Here is a 19,817-nt window from a genome sequence, read left to right as displayed (position 1 = left end):
TAAAACATTTTTCACTACACCAGAACACAGTGTAATTGTGGTTTGTTATGCATCCCACCCAGTCAGCGTTCATTTGTTCACTAAAGAGTGCGGCGCCAAATTTGAATTTTGTTTGCATTTTAACTTTTTTCCCGCCGGGAAAGCAGCGCGTTAGACCGCGCGGCTAGCCGGGCGGGCTTGGACATTGTACTGTGCTCCGAAGCATGTTTCTGTGCCAACGAGTGAGTTTCCTAACGCTAGAGGCATCGTCAGACGCTATAAAGAGGTCGTATGTTGATCTTCAAATCCAAACAACTTCAGCAAGCCGATCTGTTTACGTGTATCCGCGCAACGATCGGACTGTGTCGGTACCAAGCAGCTGCCTCGGAGTGGGGCCAACTTGTGTTGTGGAGTTTGTAGAGTTGACGTGTTGGCGCAGTTTGCTTTACTTAGCGCTAAGACCCGCAACTTGTCTCAGTTTAGTCTTCCTTCTTTCCTGTTAAAGATGTTTTTGGGTTTTTAAACGTGTGAAATTAGGCAAGTTGTATAAGTTAGTGCAAATACTACAAACAAAGTCAACTACACTGAAGCGTCAAAGAAACTGGTATAGGCAAGCGTATTCAAATACAGAAATATGTAAACAGGCAGAGAATACGGCGCTGCGGTCGGCAACGCCTATATAAGACACCAAGTGTCTGGTGCAGTTGTTAGATTGCCTACAGCGCTCCGATAGCAGGTTATCATGATTTAAGTCCGTTTGAACGTGTTGTTACAGTCGGCGCACGAGCAACGGCACACAGCATCTCCGAGACAGCGATGAAGTGGATTTTCTCGTACGACAATTTCACGAGTGTACCGTGGATATCAGGAAGCCGGTTAACATCAACTCCCCGACATCGCTGCGGCTGGAGAAAGATCCTGCAAGAACGGGACCAACGAGAGAGAATCTTTCAACGTGACAGAAGTGCAACCCTTCCGCAAATTGCTGCAGATTTCAATGCTGGCCCATCAACAGGTGTCAGCGCGTGAACCACTCAACGAGATATCATCGATACGGGCATTCGGAGCTGGAGGCCCACTCGTGTACCCTTGATGACTGCACGACACAAAGCTTTACGACTCGCCAGAGCCAGCCAACACCGAAATTGGACTGTTGCTGACTGGAAACACGTTGCCTGGTCGAACGAGTCGCGTTTCTAATTGTAATGAGCAGACGGACATGTACGGGTATGACGACAGCCTCATGACGCCATGGAACCTTCATGTCAGTAGGGGCCTGTTCAAGCTGGTGCAGGCTCTGTAGTGGTGTGGGGCGTGTGCAGTTGGAGCGATATAGATCAGCTGATACGTCTAGATACGACACAGAAAAGAGAGAGGTACGTAAGCATCCTGTTTCATCATCTGCGTCCATTCATATCCATTGTGCATTCCTATGGACTTGGGCAATTCCAACAGAACAATGCGACACCTCACACGTCCAGAATTGGTACAGAGTGGCTCCAGGAACATTCTTCAGAGTTTGAAGACTTCCGCTGGCCGCCAAACTCCCCAGATATGAACATTATTGAGCATATCCTGGATGCCTTACAACGTGCTGTTCAGAAGTGATCTACACCCCGTCGTATTATTACGTATTTATGGACAGCCTTTCAGGATTCATGGTGTCAATTCCCTCCAGCACTACTTCAGACATTAGTCGAGTCCACGCTACGCCGTGTTGCTGCACTTCTGCGTCCTCGCGAGGCCCTACACGATATTAGGCAGATGTACCAGTTTGTTTGGCTCTTCAGTGTACATTCCATTACAATCTCCGAAACATACGTCGGCACGTCTTCGCGAGCTGAAACAGTGCTGAGCCTGTTGAACTCTGAAACTGCTACCTGACTCTTTATAGCTTCTTACGATGTCACCAGCGTTAGGAGCCGGCACGCTGGTGACAGAAACAGGCCTTGGACCATGGGCTAATACCCATTAATCAAAAATTACTTAAAAGGGGTTTTCCTCATTCTTGAAAGTGCAAAGTGGCCCATCAGTTTAAAAAAATCAATATTTCTTGATCTGCAATTTGTACACAAATCTACATACCTACGTTTTAATCTTTACTTTGTGAATCACAGTATACTACACATTTATTGCATTTACTGATAATCAGAGGAATCGGATAGAGGCTGGTGACTGTTAATAGATCAAAAAATGTGCGGTTTATTACCGAAGCCATCAGTAATTTTAAACATCATTAAAGACACTCGGTTGTATAAATATTCCGCGTGTGACCATATGACACTGAATGTTTGACACGGAAACCTTAACAAAACCGCAACACGAATAATCATACCGAAAGCAAAGTAACAAGTACTGGGTGGTTACAATTAAAGTGCAGGTATTCGCGGAGTCAAATGTGGGCCGGAATTGTATGGCTGCGAAACTTGGTAGGTATGCTAACGCGTTAACGCGGAACCGATTACTCTGAAAATGAAATTTAAAAAGAAAAAATAGTTCCAATTTCGGCCACCAGGTGCAAATATGGCGCTGTACACAGTTTGTATGACAAAATGAAATCTACGCTATCATTTGACAAGCCATAGCGTGAGTGAACAGTGTGGCTAAGAAGAGAGACGGTGTGCTGCTAGTGAAACTGGAAGAGGAAGGCACCGTGTCCTGGTGAAAGTTTGTGACGGAGTTGCTGATGCTGTGGCTGACCACACGCAGCGCCTGCCCGTGCAGTGCTAGTTATCGTGCAGTGGAACATGGGCTGGCCATACCCCGGTCAACAGTGCGGAAAGTTTTCCGATCTGTACTACAGTGGTACCTGTACAAGATCCAGACAGTGCGGCGATTGAAACCTCGTGACCCACAGCAACATTCTGAATTTCCTCTTCGGTTTCTGGCACGATTCGAAGTTGATGACATCTGGCTGGGCATTATTCTGTGGAGTGACAAAGCACAATTTACACCTTAGGCTGCAGTGAATACACATAACTCCCGAATTTGAAGTACTGTCACACCTTGTGCACGAAGAGCCATTGCAGTTTCCGTATGTGGCTATATGGTATAGATTCACAAGCGTCTTTTATATTCAGTGCATTCTTCTTTGAAGAGAATACATCCAGAGGGCCTGTCAACATATTATCGAGACCTAGTATAGCATGTGATTCCCGCTTTTGAAGAGCTCATCTGTGTGGAAACCACTGTTTTCAGCAAGATGGGGCAATATCTCATGTCGCTCGCCCAGTGAAAGATCTGCTTAATGCAACCTTCCACGAACGTATTATCTCAAGATGTTTTCCAGATGCATGGCTTGCAACAACATTCGATCTGGATCCATCTGCTTTCCGATCTTGGGATATCTAAAAGAATACATTTTCCAGGCATGCGTTCGGTCTCTATCTCTTTTTGAAGGGCAGTATACAGGAACGCGTTGCTCAGATTCCATTGGAACCGCCGCGAGCAGTTGTTGATTACGTCGTTTTACGGATGTAGCACCTCGTCGACATCTCTGGTGCCCGTATTAGGCTGACTAGACGTTTCGGTGTTGGCGGAACAGCCCAGTATTCACATAAATGTACTGGTGTCCCGAGAAAATAATTCGGGACGCATAACGGTCCCGTTTTTAATCGAAAAGCAAAATGAGTGCATTTACACTCTTGTTCAAAAAAAAAAAAAAAAAAAACAGGACATTCCGAATGACTAGAGACAGGATGTTCATATTCACAGGACATGTACGTTAGTGTGTCGTTCAGAAAAGATTCGTATTTCAGTCACCTCGGTTGAGCATGTGTCCTGTTGTCGAGTAGGCACAGCGTCCCCCAAGGGCCCTGATGACAAGATCTGTGCGTGGTGGTGTCAACGCCTATAAGGGGCGCATGGCGGCCTGTGGTATATCCATCCATGCTGCATTCACCTGGTTTGAAGTTCATATATGGTGGTTGGCATTGGGTCACAGCGCTGCAACCATTGTTTCCTGCAGTTGTCACCCCTGATAGTGTACGATGTGTTCCGTTTTTCCACGAGAGCCGAGGAGGACGCATATCTGTCCTGTAGTGCCATTCGGATGAGGTGTCGATCGTCTCGGGAGGTTTGTAAATGGAGCTACCTGGCCCATTCGACACAGACCAGTTGCACTGCCAAAACACTTCGTGCCACACGAGCAACAGTTTCCCAGATGGGTGCTTCACATTCTCTCCTTCCAATAATGCTCCGTCTTTCAAAGTCATTGATTTGACGGTGCGTTTCGCGCATATTGTAATTAACATTTTTTATGTTGGCAATGTTATAGACTGTGTTAATATCTATGACAGCGCTCTGCGCCCTCGGCAAGAGATTCTGCGCTTAGACGGACTAGTAGTTAGTGAGTGGATAGAGAAGTGTATGGACATGTTCTTTCTTAGTGGAGGGACACGTAACGTAAAGTCAGATGAAATTCCTTGTAATAAAATATGCAAGGAAAGGTTTGACAATGGATGTATGGTTGATAATGTTTCAGTAATGGAACTATTTACAACTATATAATTTTTGGAACTGGATGTCACATGAATAAGGTAACATTTTCTAAATACATCGTTTGCTCTTCAACAAAATCTTTCTTTTGGTAACCATATGCCTCGTAGTAGTTAGAGTCTATAGTAGTTAGAATCCTTTTATTTAGCTGGCTGTTGTTGCTACTTGCTGTAATTGCTGTAGTTTATGTTATGAAGATTTTCTGTGAGGTAAGTGACTTAAGAAAAAGAATGAGGTTTCCACCATCGGCATCCGTAATCCAAATGAGGTTAGGCAATTAACAGAGCTGAAAGTAGTTTCATATTTCTTTAATTTCATATTTTTTAGACTTGTATTATTGTTAGGATTTCTTACAATTCAGGGATATTCTTTTGTGTTAATTGTTGGAAGTCAATGTATAGCAGTCAGATTGCACTGGGCTTGTAGCCTATATTGTGGGTAATAAATGAATAGGTTAAGTCTGAGTTGTCTTTGTCAGGGAAAATTCTGTAGGTCTGTGATTAATAAAAAAATAATTAAAGAGTTTTTTTCAATACGTCTGTGAGGCATCCTGCACGCCTGCTCAAGTTGCACTGATCTATTACCTTCGGCTTACAGCGACAACGAGAGCTGCAGGGTCCTTTTACCGGTAAGTAACGTTGCGCCGTGATATCGATGTTGACCTCGAACGCGCTGGTCGACATGGTCCAAATGCTAATAATTCCTGCAGAATATGCTAATGTACATGTCCTGTGAAAACGAACGACCTACTTCTAGCCGTAAAATGTTCTGTTTTTCTGAACATGAGAGTATATTTCTCGTTGAATTAAGTATTTTTGAAAAACAAGTTTCGCAGAAGTAGAACGTTACAAAAACATATATTTTTCACAAAACCGCTATAGGCTTATTACATTTTAACTCGTCTTATACCTAAAGAAAGAGATATGTTGAAAAGAAAAGCAAGTATTTATTACCCACCCCCGCCTTTGACTTGCCGACCTCCCACTTTATGGCGACCGACACAAGTAAAACCAGAACCAAAGGAGATGCAAAGGAGCATCCGTTGAAACATTTCTCCTAACGGGACTCCTGCCGTCTGGAACTTAAGTTTTGTGGTGAAGAACGTAAGTGATGCAGTGTGTGTTAGCAGTGCTCACTCAATACTGTTTTTGCATGTATGCACACTGCAGGTCAAACGAAATCCATTCAGGCCCACCAGAGTGAGGTACTGAAATGGTGAGGCAACTAGAAACATAGTCCACAGTAGCAGTGAGCGGGACAGCACGATTCTTGTAGGCAAAACGTCTCAGTTTCACACAGATGGCGGCGTAAAATTCTGGCGGTGTGTGGGCCAGATACAGTGTCGCCTCCAACCTTAGTGAAATGGTGCCAACAATTCGGTCAAGGCCACACACACGCACGTTAGTGATGCTGATCAGGAAGGAAGACTACGGACGACCGTGTCCAGGCAAACGAGGACCTCATTCGCAGCAGTCGCAGATTTTCTGACGATGATGACGCCCACTCAGCGGTTCTCGAATGGGTTTGTGAAAAAGGAGCGAATTTCTATCGTCGAGAAACTGAATTAATGGTAGAACGTTTGGACCGCCGTTTGCAGAGACTTGGTGAATATGTGAAAAATAGTGTCACGTTTTTGTGTCACTTTGAACCGTAGCGTAAAGTTGAATAAAATTTGCTTGATCTTCCATAATAATGTTTAACTTACTCTTTGAAGTTGCCTCACATTATGACAAGATGTCATTTGTCAACCGATGAGCGTCCACAACGACTGTATATTGCAGGGCCAAAAAAGAAAAAAAAAAAGGAAAATGGTGGAACACACATCTCGCTTTACTTGTGTTTGCAATACTATCGAAGACAGCACTGCCAAAGCAGAGTTACTAAACACAGCCTTGGCTTCACAAAAGAAGATGAAGTAAATATTCCAGAATTCGAATCAAGAACAGCTGCCAACATGAGTAACCTTAAATATCCTCGGAGTAGTGAAGCAACTTAAATCACTTAATAAAAGCAAGTCTTCTGCTCCAGACTGTATACCAATTAGGTTCCTTTTAGAGTATGCTAATGCATTAGCTCCATACTTAACGATCGTATACAACCGTTCCCTCGACGAAAGATCCGTACCCAAAGACTGGAAAGTTGCATAGGTCACACTAATATTCAAGAAAAGCAGTAGGAGTAATCCACTAAATTACAGACCCATATCATTAACGTCGATATGCAGCAGGATTCTAGAACATATACCGTGTTCGAACATTATGAATTACCTCGAAGAAAACGTTCTATTGACACACAGTCAACACGGGTTTAGAAAACATCGTTCTTGTGAAACACAACTAGCTCTTTATTCACACTAAGTGCTGAGTGCTATTGAAAAGGGATATTAGATCGATTCCGTATTTCTGCATTTCCGGAAGGCTTTTGACACTGTACCATACAAATGGCTTGTAGTGAAATTGCGTGCTTATGGAATATCGTCTCAGTTATGTGAGTAGATTTGTGACTTCCTGTCAGAGAGGTCACAGATCGTAGTAACTGACGGAAAATGACGAGTAAAACAGAAGTGATTTCTGGCGTTCCCCAAGGTAGTGTTATAGGCCCTTTGCTGTTCATTATCTATATAAACGATTTGGGACACAACCCGAGCAGCCGTCTGGGTTGTTTGCAGATGACGCTGTTGTTTATTGACTAATAAAGTCATCAGAAGATCAAAACAAACTGCAAAACGATTTACAAAAGCTATATAAATGGTGCGAAAATTGGCAGTTGACCCTAAATAACGAAAAATGTGAGTTCATTTACATGAGTGCTGAAAGGAATTCCTTGAACTTCGGTTGCACGATAAATCAGTCAAATCTAAAGACTGTAAATTCTACTAAATAACTAGGAATTACAATTACGAGCAACTTAAATTGGAAGGAACACATAGAAAATGTTGTGGGGAAGGCTAACCAAAGTCTGCGTTTTATTGGCAGGACACTTGGAAAATGTAACAGATCTACTAAGGAGACTGCCTACACTACGCTTGTCCGTCCTCTTTTAGAATACTGCTGCTCGGTGTGGGATCCTTACTATATAGGAGTGACGGAGTACATCGAAAAAGTTCAAAGAAGGGCAGCACATTTTGCATTACCGCGAAATAGGGAGAGAGTGTCACTGACATGATACAGGATTTGTACTGGACATCATCGAAAGAAAGGCGTTTTTCATTGCGACGGAATCTTCTCACGAAATTCCAATCACCAAATTTCTCCTCCGAATGCGGAAATATTTTATTGACACCGACCTACATAGGGAGAAACGATCACCACGATAAAGTAAGGGAAATCAGAGCTCGTACGAAAAGATACAGATGTTTGTTCTTTCAGCGCGCTATACGAGATTGGAATAATAGAGAATTGTGAAGGTGGTTCGATGAACCCTCTTCCAGGCCCTCAAATGTGATTTGCAGAGTATCCATGTAGATGTGGATGTAGATTATTCCGACACCCATTGTGATAGGACAGTGGCGGTGTACACCTGCGGGACAAGAGATATTAGCATGTTAGCTCTACTATTTGCAGGCAGTCGTACCCAAAGCATCAACTTTCACAAATTCGTTGTAACAGTTGAGTCGACAATTCGAATATTTTAATCGACAGTCACCTGCACTTACGGAGCTGTGACACTGAAACTGCAGTTGTGTTATACGTGCAAATCCAAATTTGCAGCCAGATGAAGATAATGGAAGTGAGAAATATTTCTTCAACATCAATTACTTACTATTCTGTGTTCATTAAAAGAAATCTCCGTGAGATATTTCCTATTAATTCATCTGAAAGAAAAGTTTAACTTAGTCTGAATGGATCACAAAGCGACTTGATGAGCATTGATTATCTGCTAAAAGAAAGAAAGAGCAGTGTACACTGGTGTCTATTGTTTTCTTTCTTTGGCGTTCAGGACAAAGGCTCGAGGGAGACAAAGATTAAGAACAAAACGAAAGAGATCGATACAGTTCATTCGCTCGCGTCCCGGAAAATAAAGCTCTCTTCTTTTTAATTTGTCTTACCTAGAGCTAAAGATTGGGAAGTGCACAGCCAGCGTGTAGCAGTAGCATCAGACGCCCTTTCAATATGTACGCAAAGTACGATAATGAAGCTGCTGTGAAACAAAACGGTCCTTCTAAATAATTTGTCATTAGTATATAGGCAGGAAAATTAGTTTGTTATTAGGAAAATCCCATGGTGTCTTCTCTACACATACAAGGAGGACTATCAAGCCTTCAATTAGATTCTTGGTAAATACGTGTGGGCAAATTAGCGAACGGTAAGCCACAGCTACAGCGAATACCATTTTTAGAATGGCTAACAAGGGAACAGTATGAACTACCCCTCACTAATTTAATTCGTATTGACAGCATGTAGGGCACGACTAGGTCTACAACGTATGTAAATAGGAAGGTGCAAATCTCAACCGTTTTCGAGAAAACCGGGTTTGAAAATTTTAAACCTGCTTACATACTTTGTATGGTCGCGAGCATCCAAGGAGTCCGCAGCTCAGAGAGTAAGCGGTTAGTTTCGTAAGCGCGAGGTCCCTGGAGTGCATCTGGCTACCGATACGTTCCTTTTATTTTTCACTCCCACATTGTTCTACGAAAGTGCAATATTAAAGCAACCCGCCCCAAACGCACTCCGCTGGTTCATCCTTACGTGTTTATTTTTACATACAGGCGAAAACGACCACAAAATGGTGCATACATCATCGAACAAGATAGGGAGAGAATTCCTGGAGAAGATTGCATAAAAATTCATCAATAGTACACGGTCAGTCGTGAGCACCAATATTCGGTAACATGCTGCGACATGCGTGGTACGACGCTTAATTGTGTGATGACCGAGAACCGTTTATGAAGGAAAACCAAGTTTGTTTTGTAACAGACATTGAAAAACCATTCACACGCAAAAATTTGACGTTTATCAGATGTGCTGTACGTCGCAATAATTACGGTTTTCTATGTTTCTGCGATCAGTATCATCGTGATTCGTGCAGCACTCCGCAAGTTACCTACTTTACTTGTCACAGGTGTAAATATAGTAACAGATACGAAAAGACTATACTGATTTGGTTAAAAGTTCTCTTGTATCCCTTTTTTATTTCCAGTCTCTTTACAAAAAAGTTTTTTCTCTTTTTATGGATAAATATTATGTATTAGTTTGTTTTGAAAATCAGCCTTATGCAAACAGAATTTGTTTATTTTTGTATTTACCCAGACACGTATGTGTCATCTTCTGTGAATCAAATTTTGATTTCTGCAAAGTACAATATGAAATATAATAATTTAACTCTTGTAGGCCTAAGAATTACAATATGTGTAATTTGCTTTGTTTTGTTTAGAAGCTCACCTCAAAATTACATTGTTAAATTAGCTGAATTATTATACACCGGTTTTTCTGCTCTTTTTCGTCTTTTTTTTTTTTTTTTTTTTTATAGCATGTCATCTGCAAACTAGCCATGAAGAAAATATTATGTAAGTAATAAATGAATCATAAAATATTGATAGTTTGCAGTCATAAAAAAACCTGTTGTTAGAATTGTGTGGGAAAGAAGAAAGGATACCAGCAGCGAGATTCGATGTAGATACTCTATGTGATCAAAGGTATCCAGACACCTGGCTAAAAATGACTTACAAGTTAGTGTCGCCCTCCATCGATAATGCTGGAATTCAGTATGGTGTTTGCTCACCGTTAGCCTTGATGACAGCTTCCACTTTCGCAGGCGTACGTTCAATCAGGTGCTGGGAATGGCAGCCCGTTCTTCACGGAGTGCTGCACTGAGGAGAGGTATCGATGTCGGTCGGTGGGGCCTGACACGAAGTCGGCGTTCTAAAACATCCCAAAGGTGTTCTGAAGGATTCAGGTCAGGACTCTGTGTAGGCCAGTCATTTACAGGGATATTATTGTCGTGTAACCACTCCGCCACAGGCAGTGCAATATGAACAGGTGCTCGGTCGTGTTGAAAGATGCAATCGCCATCCCAGTACCGCGAAGCATTGCAACTACTTGCGTCTCATTATATAGCATCATGTGTCCCTCTGTAAGGCAATGTTGTGTTCTAAAAGAATCTGTCGAAATCAGACTAGCAGATATCATTAATCGTGATAATGGATACCTGCTAAGTAAAACGTGGAATCCTGTTTTATGAGACATGAAGAACGGACGGCATCTGAATCGGCCGGCTATGAATAATCATTTGTAACGATATAATATTTTCGACAGTGTTCACCACCGGAGGCGCTGCAACTCTTTTTGCGCCATGGGGCAGCAGGAATGATTGAGCGTGTGCGCACTGCATCTAACGCATGCTTTGTTGTACTTCCGATGCATATAAAGGTGCAGTCATTTGAGAGTGGAATCTCCTCTTCAAGCTCCAAACCTTCACACTTCCTATTAACTACGTCTGTCTGATCGGCTCCTTTCTTTCCCACCGTCCTTCCTACGTCACCATCCACAACATGGATTCCTACACCTTTTTCCCCTCTGCCGGTGCGCCCCAGGGTTCCGTCCTCTCCCCTCTTCTGTACCTCTTGTATACGGCGGACATGCCACCGCCTTCACCTCCCATTCACCTTCTCCAGTACGCCGATGACACTGCCTTCCTTGCCCTTGCCCCCACCCTGCAGCACTCCCAACACCTCCTCCAATCCCATCTTGACCGGTTCACCGCTTGGTGCAACCAGTGGTTGCTTAAGGTCAATCCTGCCAAATCCTAGGCGATCATAGTAGGCAAAACCACTCCTTCCTTCCGCCTCCTCGGTTTCTACACCATCTATGGCCATCCTATCGCCCTCACCCTTAAGTACCTTGGTGTCACACTTGACCGTCGCCTCTCCTGGACCCCCCACCTCCGGACGATCCAAGCCAAGGCACGCTCCCGCCTCTGTCTCCTCCTCTCCGGCCGAAGTTGGGGTCTGAACCCCTCTCCCATCCTCCATACCTATAAATCCCTCATTCGCCCTATCCTTTGCTATGCCCACACTGCCTGGATCTCCGATCCCCATTGTTGTTTGTTGTGGTCTTCAGTCCTGAGACTGGTTTGATGCAGCTCTCCATGCTACTCTATCCTGTGCAAGCTTCTTCATCTCCCAGTACCTACTGCAACCTACGTCCTTCTGAATCTGCTTAGTGTATTCATCTCTTGGTCTCCCTCTACGATTTTTACCCTCCACGCTGCCATCCAATACTAAATTGGTGATCCCTTCATGCCTCAGAACATGTCCTACCAACCGATCCCTTCTTCTGGTAAAGTTGTGCCACAAACTTCTCTTCTCCCCAATCCTATTCAATACTTCCTCATTAGTTATGTGATCTACCCATCTAATCTTCAGCATTCTTCTGTAGCACCACATTTCGAAAGCTTCTATTCTCTTCTTGTCCAAACTATTTATCGTCCATGTTTCACTTCCATACATGGCTACACTCCGTACGAATACTATCAGAAATGACTTCTTGACACTTAAATCTATACTCGATGTTAACAAATTTCTCTTCTTCAGAAATGCTTTCCTCGCCATTGCCAGTCTACATTTTATGTCCTCTCTACTTCGACCATCATCAGTTATTCTGCTCCCCAAATAGCAAAACTCCTTTACTACTTTAAGTGTCTCATTTCCTAATCTAATTCCCTCAGCATCACCCGACTTAATTCGACTACATTCTATTATCCTCGTTTTGCTTTTGTTGATGTTCATCTTATATCCTCCTTTCAAGACGCTATCCATTCCGTTCAACTACTCTTCCAAGTCCTTTGCTGTTTCTGACACTGACAGAATTACAATGTCATCGGCGAACCTCAAAGTTTTTATTTCTTCTCCATGGATTTTAATACCTACTCCGAATTTTTCTTTTGTTTCCTTTACTGCTTGCTCAATATACAGATTGAATAACATCGGGGAGAGGCTACAACCCTGTCTTACTCCCTTCCCAACAACTGCTTCCCTTTCATGTCCTTCGACTCTTATAACTGCCATCTGGTTTCTGTACAAATTGTAAATAGCCTTTCGCTCCCTGTATTTTACCCCTGCCACCTTTAGAATTTGAAAGAGAGTATTCCAGTCAACATTGTCAAAAGCTTTCTCTAAGTCTACAAATGCTAGAAACGTAGGTTTGCCTTCCCTTAATCTTTCTTCTACGATAAGTCGTAAGGTCAGTATTGCCTCACGTGTTCCAGTATTTGTACGGAATCCTAACTGATCTTCCCCGAGGTCGGCTTCTACTAGCTTTTCCATTCGTCTGTAATGAATTCGTGTTAGTATTTTGCAGCAGTGACTTATTAAACTGATAGTTCGGTAATTTTCACATCTGTCGACACCTGCTTTCTTTGAGATTGGAATTATTATATTCTTCTTGAAGTCTGGGGGTATTTCGCCTGTTTCATACATCTTGCTCACCAGATGGTAGAGTTTTGTCAGGACTGGCCGTCAGTAGTTCCAGTGGAATGTTGTCTACTCCGGGGGCCTTGTTTCGACTCAGGTCTTTCAGTGCTCTGTCAAACTCTTCACGCAGTATCGTTTCTCCCATTTATTCTTCATATACATCCTCTTCCATTTCCATAATATTGTCCTCAAGTACATCGCCCCTGTATAGATCCTCTATATACTCCTTCCACCTTTCTGCTTTCCCTTCTTTGCTTAGAACTGGGTTTCCATCTGAGCTCTTGAAGTTCATACAAGTGGTTCTCTTCTCTCCAAAGGTCTCTTTAATTTTCCTGTAGGCAGATAAGCCTCTACATCCTTACATTTGTCCTCTATCCATCCCTGCTTAGCCATTTTGCACTTCCTGTCGATCTCATTTTTGAGACGTTTGTATTCCTTTTTGCCTGCTTCATTTACTGCATTTTTATATTTTCTCCTTTCATCAATTAAATTCAATATTTCTTCTGTTACCCAAGGATTTCTATTAGCCCTCGTCTTTTTACCTACTTGATCCTCTGCTGCCTTCACTACTTCATCCTTCAAAGCTACCCATTCTTCTTCTACTGTATTTCTTTCCCCCATTCCTGTCAATTGTGCACTTATGCTCTCCCTGAAACTCTCTACAACCTCTGGTTCTTTCAGTTTATCCAGGTCCCATCTCCTTAAATTCCCACCTTTTTGCAGTTTCTTCAGTTTTAATCTACAGGTCATAACCAATAGATTGTGGTCAGAGTCCACATCTGCCCCTGGAAATGTCTTACAATTTAAAACCTGGTTCCTAAATCTCTGTCTCACCATTATATAATCAACTGATACCTTTTAGTGTCTCCAGGGTTCTTCCATGTATACAACCTTCTTTCATGATTCTTAAACCAAGTGTTAGCTATGATTAAGTTATGCTCTGTGCAAAATTCTACCAGACAGCTTCACCTTTCATTTCTTACCCCCAATCCATATTCACCCACTACGTTTCCTTCTCTCCCTTTTCCTACTCTCGAATTCCAGTCACCCATGACTATTAAATTTTCATCACCCTTCACTGTCTGATTAATTTCTTTTATCTCATCATACATTTCTTCAATTTCTTCGTCATCTGCAGAGCTAGTTGGCATATAAACTTGTACTACTGTAGTAGGTGTGGGCTTCGTATCTATCTTGGCCACAATAATGCGTTCCCTATGCTGTTTGTAGTAGCTTACCCGCATTCCTATTTTCCTATTCATTATTAAACCTACTCCTGCATTACCCCTATTTGATTTTGTGTTTATAACCCTGTAGTCACCTGACCAGAAGTCTTGTTCCTCCTGCCACCGAACTTCACTAATTCCCACTATATCTAACTTTAACCTATCCATTTCCCTTCTTACATTTTCTAACCTACCTGCCTGGTTAAGGGATCTGACATTCCACGCTCCAATCCGTAGAACGCCAGTTTTCTTTCTCCTGATAATGACGTCCACTTGAGTAGTCCCCGCCCGGAGATCCGAATGGGGGACTATTTTACCTCCGGAATATTTTACCCAAGAGGACGCCATCATCATTTAATCATACAGTAAAGCTGCATGCCCTCGGGAAAAATTATAGCCATAGTTTCCTCTTGCTTTCAGCCGTTCGCAGTACCAGCACAGCAAGGCCGATCCCCATACCTTTCACAAATCCCTTCAGATCCTGAAACGCCATGCTCTTCGCCTCGCCTATTGCGTCCGTCTCCCCTCCCCCACACGGATCCTGTATGACCTAATTCCCTTCCCCCACCTCCTCCTTTTTCTCGAATGGATACGGATCCTCTACACCTCCCGCAAGCCCGATCCTCCTCACCCGCTGGTCTGTCCCATCCTCTCCCGCCCCCGTCGGCTGCCGTGCCTGTACTTCCATGTCCCACCTGCTCTCCATCTCTCCACTCTCCATCCCCTCTCCCAAGGTGGCTTCCGCCAGCTCCCCCTCCCTGATGATGCCCTCCTCCCCTCCATCTACCCCTCCTACCAACTTTGATCCTCCCTCCCTCTTCCTGTGTTTGTTTACTTTGGGCACCCTCTCTCCCTTCTCTCCCCCTTCCCTCCCTCCTCCCTTTCTCCCCACTCCTCCCCCAGGTTTCCCCTACCCCCGTCCCTCTACTCCTCCACCCCTCTCCTCTGCCATTGGCATCTTTGCTCTCCCCTCTCCCTCCCCCTCACCCTTCTTCCCCTCTTGGCCGGTCCCCGGACTCACACACGTTACATGGACATTCACGCGCCGGAGATCATCGCCATCAGTGTCTCGTGTGTGCCATCGTGTTTTGTGTTCAGTGATCACCATCACGCTCCATCGTTCCCATGCGTCATCGCAATAATCGATATTTGTAGTGTGATTTCTCGTCGAGTGTGAACGGCTCCATGTTTTGCATTTTATGTCTACTGTTTTTACCCACCATTCTGTCATTTCTGAGTATTCCTTCTGTCTTTTATCATTGTCTCTCTAAGGCTGAAGAGCGGCGTAGATTGCTGCTGCCAGCCTACCTGTTGTATGTGCAGGTATAAAATAACAATAAAGGGAAAAAAACGAATCTTATCAGTTATCGGCGAGAGCAGCGTAGATTTTCTCACCTGATGATGGCGGCCAGGTGGACCGCTGAAATACTGTGCTCAGACGACAGTTTGATCCGGCTGGAAACCCGACAAGATTCTGATACACTAATACGCGGGGAAAGTGTACATGGGGAGATGTTGTTGCTGTCTTGATCTCTCGTGCGAAGACTGGTTTGATGTAGTTCTCCCCACTACTCTATCCTGTGCGAGGCTCTTCGTCTCCAAATTACTACTACAACCTACATCCATTTTCTCCTGTATACTGTATTTTACCCTTGGTCTCCCTCTACAATTTGCCCCCCACATTTCCTTCCATTAGCAAGGTGATAGTTCCTTCACATCCCCAAGGAACCTGTCCTACCAACCGATATCTTCCTTCAGTCACGTTTTGTCATAAATCGCTTTTCCTTCCCGTTCGATCCACTATATCATCGTTAGGTAATAGACGTACCGGTACCCATCTTCAGTCGTCATCTGCAGCACCACATTTCAGAAGCTTTTATTCTCTACCTGTCCATACCGCTCATTGCGCACGGTCGAGTGTCTTATAAGGCTGCAGCCCAGACAAATAATTTCATAAAAGACATCCTAACACTGACATTTATGTTAGATGTTGACAAATTTCTCTTTTTAGGGAACGCTTTCCTGGCAGTTGCCCGTTTGCTTTTCATACCCTCTCTAGTTTGGGCGTTATCTTGCTACCGAAATAGCAAAACTCATGTGCTGCTTTAAATTTCTAACTGCCCAACACGTATTCCTAAAGCACTACCTAGCTTAGTTTCACTACATATCATTATACTAGATTTACTTTTGTTGATGTCCACCTTATAACCTCTTTTCAAGATACTAACTATTTAGGTCAACTGATTTAGCAAGTGCTTTACAGACTCTTACCCAAATTATTTTTTCTCCCTGAATGTCTCTTTTGTTTCGTTCACAGCTTGCTGAATATACAGACTGAATAACATCGGTGATATTCTACAGAGCTGTGTCACTCCCTCACGGTCTTCGACTCTTATAATCACATTCTGGCTTCCGTCCAAGTTGTGAATAGGCTTTTGCGCCCTGTATTTTAACTTCACTAGCCTCAGAATTTCAGAAAATTTGCCCTTGTCAACATTGTCAAAAGCTTTTTCTAAATTTGTAAACACTATAGAAGTAGGTTTGCTTTTCTTCAGTCTGTGTTGTAAGACAGTGAAGTCCAAAACAGCAGCACTTCCTGTCGTGAGACAGAATGCCGCCTTGTGGCGTATGACACGGCAATTTACTCACAAAAGATGTTCAAAAAGGAGACCATTAACTGCAGTGCATTTTGCAACTTGTAGACAGCTGCTATGCTACTGATCTGAACTAATTCCTGCGGCCCTTTACTTGAGAACAAGCATGTAAAACATGAGCGAGAAGTTCCTCTTTTGTAGACTTCGCTCTTAAGCCAACCTCACAAACAGTAACGTTATGGAGTAAGACAGAGTGACCTCGGTGGCCAAAAAATGACTGCACGGCGACCGATCCAACGCCCAATGCGCACTTCACTTGCACATGGTGGGACGACGGGAAAAGCGCAGGTGACTCCTGGCCATTGAAATTGTCAGCGAAGACGTCTTCGCTACATAGCCTGATGTTGCTTGGTTATATTCGTATGTGAATGTTGGTGAAGTAAAACAGGCGACTGACGTCCGCAATTTTCGAACATGTGTATGTGGGATACGGGACATATGTCCATTTGAAATTTTTTGTTCAGAAACAACAATACTCCTACTCCTCAAAGCATGTACCTTTCTTCCCGTCTTACCCTGTATAAGTAGAGCAGACACAAATGGTAAATCACGATACAGATCGCAAATTTGCAAATCCACTGACATAAACGACTCTGACAGAGTGTGATGGCCCTGCACCTGGGAGCGCGCATTTCAGAATCGGCCGGGGTAGGCGAGAAGGTGATGGATGTCCCCCCTTCATCACAGAACGTGGGGCGATGTCAAAGGCTTGCCAGCTCTATAAAGCAGGACAGGCGACGATCGGTGGCAGTTTGGTAGATTACAATGCCGGTGCAGGCACAAGTGTTTCAGATCACACTGGTCAATGTTCATTGTTGAACATGGGGCCCCGCAGAAGGCGGCCACTGCGTGTCACCATGTTGAACCGACGACATCTTCAGTTACGAGTGCGATGGTGCTGGCATCTTCCACGAGGATAACCGTTCGTTCTGCAAAGTCAGAATCGTGCTACATTGATTGGAGGCGCGTGATAGTCAACTCACGCTGAGATTTTGGCCACCGAGTCCGCCTTATCGGAACCCGATGGAACACATTTGGGACGCTGTTTTGCATCCCATAGTTTTGGGAACTGTGTTACTTGTGGATAGATATTTCGCACCACACACCTGCGGATACTTACTAAGGACTTGTCGAATGCACGCCACGCAGAATACCCATCCAGAGGTGAACCAAGACGCTATTACACAAATGGTCATAATCGTAAGGCTCATCAGTGTATTTAACTCGCTTAGTTTTCCCATGAAACGAAAGGGGTCGAGGCCTAATCAAAGGAAACATACCAGAAATTATTTCGAATGATTTAGAGAAATACCTGAAAACCTAAATCTGGACAAGAGGAGGGAGGTGGGGGGCGGCAGTTATCTTATTTCAGCCTAGTTTCTCTGACGTACGAGTCAAGTGACTAGCGTTGTAAATCGTGTTCGATCCGTAAGAATATCTTTCAAAATTACTGTTCATTAAGAGCTGCGCTTTACTAGGTACACAATGAAGACATACTTTTGCGTGGAAAAAATGGAACTTCCCTTCTAGGACGTCAGAAATTTGCAATAGCTCTGGTGACGTGAGCACATTTGCTGATAAGGAACGCAAACGTTTGCAGAGCAGTTTGCGATTGTGGCGAAAACATCGTCGACTGCAGACACTAGCGGCTTAGCGCAGTCTCTCAAACAGCGAGTACATTTTATTACTTTGCGTTGCGACGGTAAGCTGACAACCCACAGAGCGTGTAGCATCAGTCTCGTTCGTCAGATTTAGGCCAGAGAGACGAGATACATGAGCCCGTGCACAGCAGTTAGCTTATCGCGAGTCTATTGTCTTCTGTCGGGCCCGCCGGCGGCGGAGTTGGCAGCACTTTCACTCCGCGGTTGTCAGCACTTGGTGGAGCAAGCAGACACGCAGAGATACTACCTGCATTGTAGGGACGGGAAAAACCAGCCGTTTAAAACCTACAACGGTATTTTAGTTCTGAATAACCAGTATTTTTCGGTATTGGTGTGGTAAATAAATGTCGTCTGACTAGGGCCTCCCGTCGGGTAGACCGTTCGCCGAGTGCAAGTCTTTCGAATTGACGCCCCTTCGGCAACTTGCGCGTCGATGAGGATGAAATGATGATGATTAGGACAACACAACATCTATTCCCTGAGCGGAGAAAATCTCCGACCCAGCCGGGAATCGAACCCGGGCCCTTAGGATTGACATTCTGTCGCGCTGACCACTCAGCTACTGGGGGCGGACATTTGTGTGGTCTCTCTTATAACAGGTTTTTCTTCTAGTAACAGAGTAGAAAATGTAAATTGCAATAAGCCGTAGCAACAGTGCTACTGTTCTTCATTTTTAAATAAAGCATTCTTAAATGATGAATAATTTTTGTTCGTCACTTGCAGTGGATTGAAATTCTGCTTTATTATAGAAAATGTCGAAAGCGATCAGTGCTATGTTAACAATAGTACCGACAGAAACACATGGCATAATAATTTGTACAGCATTGCTGGCGTGAGACAATAATGCACCCTCTCTCTCTCTCTCTCTCTCTCTCTCTCTCACACACACACACACACACACGCACACACACACACAGACATACACACACCTGGTCTATATGCTAGTTTCTATCTGTCGCACTACGGTCGCAGGTTCGAATCCTGCCTCGGGCATGGATGTGTGTGATGTCCTTAGGTTAGTTAGGTTTAAGTAGTTCTAAGTTGTAGGGGACTGATGACGTCAGATGTTGAGTCCAATAGTGCTCAGAGCCATTTGAACAATTTTTTTCTCTCTGTCGTCGCCCGCCTTCCGTTATATTGCAGAACAGCAGCAATCCTAGTCTGGAAATACGTTTACGAAGTGACATACCAATGCAGTGCAATGCTTCATTTGCTTTAAAAGGTTAACGATTTGACTGCCACTTCTATGAATTAATAAAAGAGGAAGGAAATTGTGGTAACAGTAATAAATTAAAAACAATTCATTCACAGTATGCAACAAAAATAGAAGATAGCTGATCTGCAGCCTCTGTCTATGTAATATGCCTTTATTATATTTGTAGCCCTTGAA

The sequence above is a fragment of the Schistocerca piceifrons genome, chromosome 2 (assembly GCF_021461385.2).
Source record: "Schistocerca piceifrons isolate TAMUIC-IGC-003096 chromosome 2, iqSchPice1.1, whole genome shotgun sequence".
NCBI lineage: Eukaryota > Metazoa > Arthropoda > Insecta > Orthoptera > Acrididae > Schistocerca > Schistocerca piceifrons.
The sequence above is the reverse complement of the archived record's forward strand: the minus strand, read 5'-3'. Positions refer to the sequence as shown.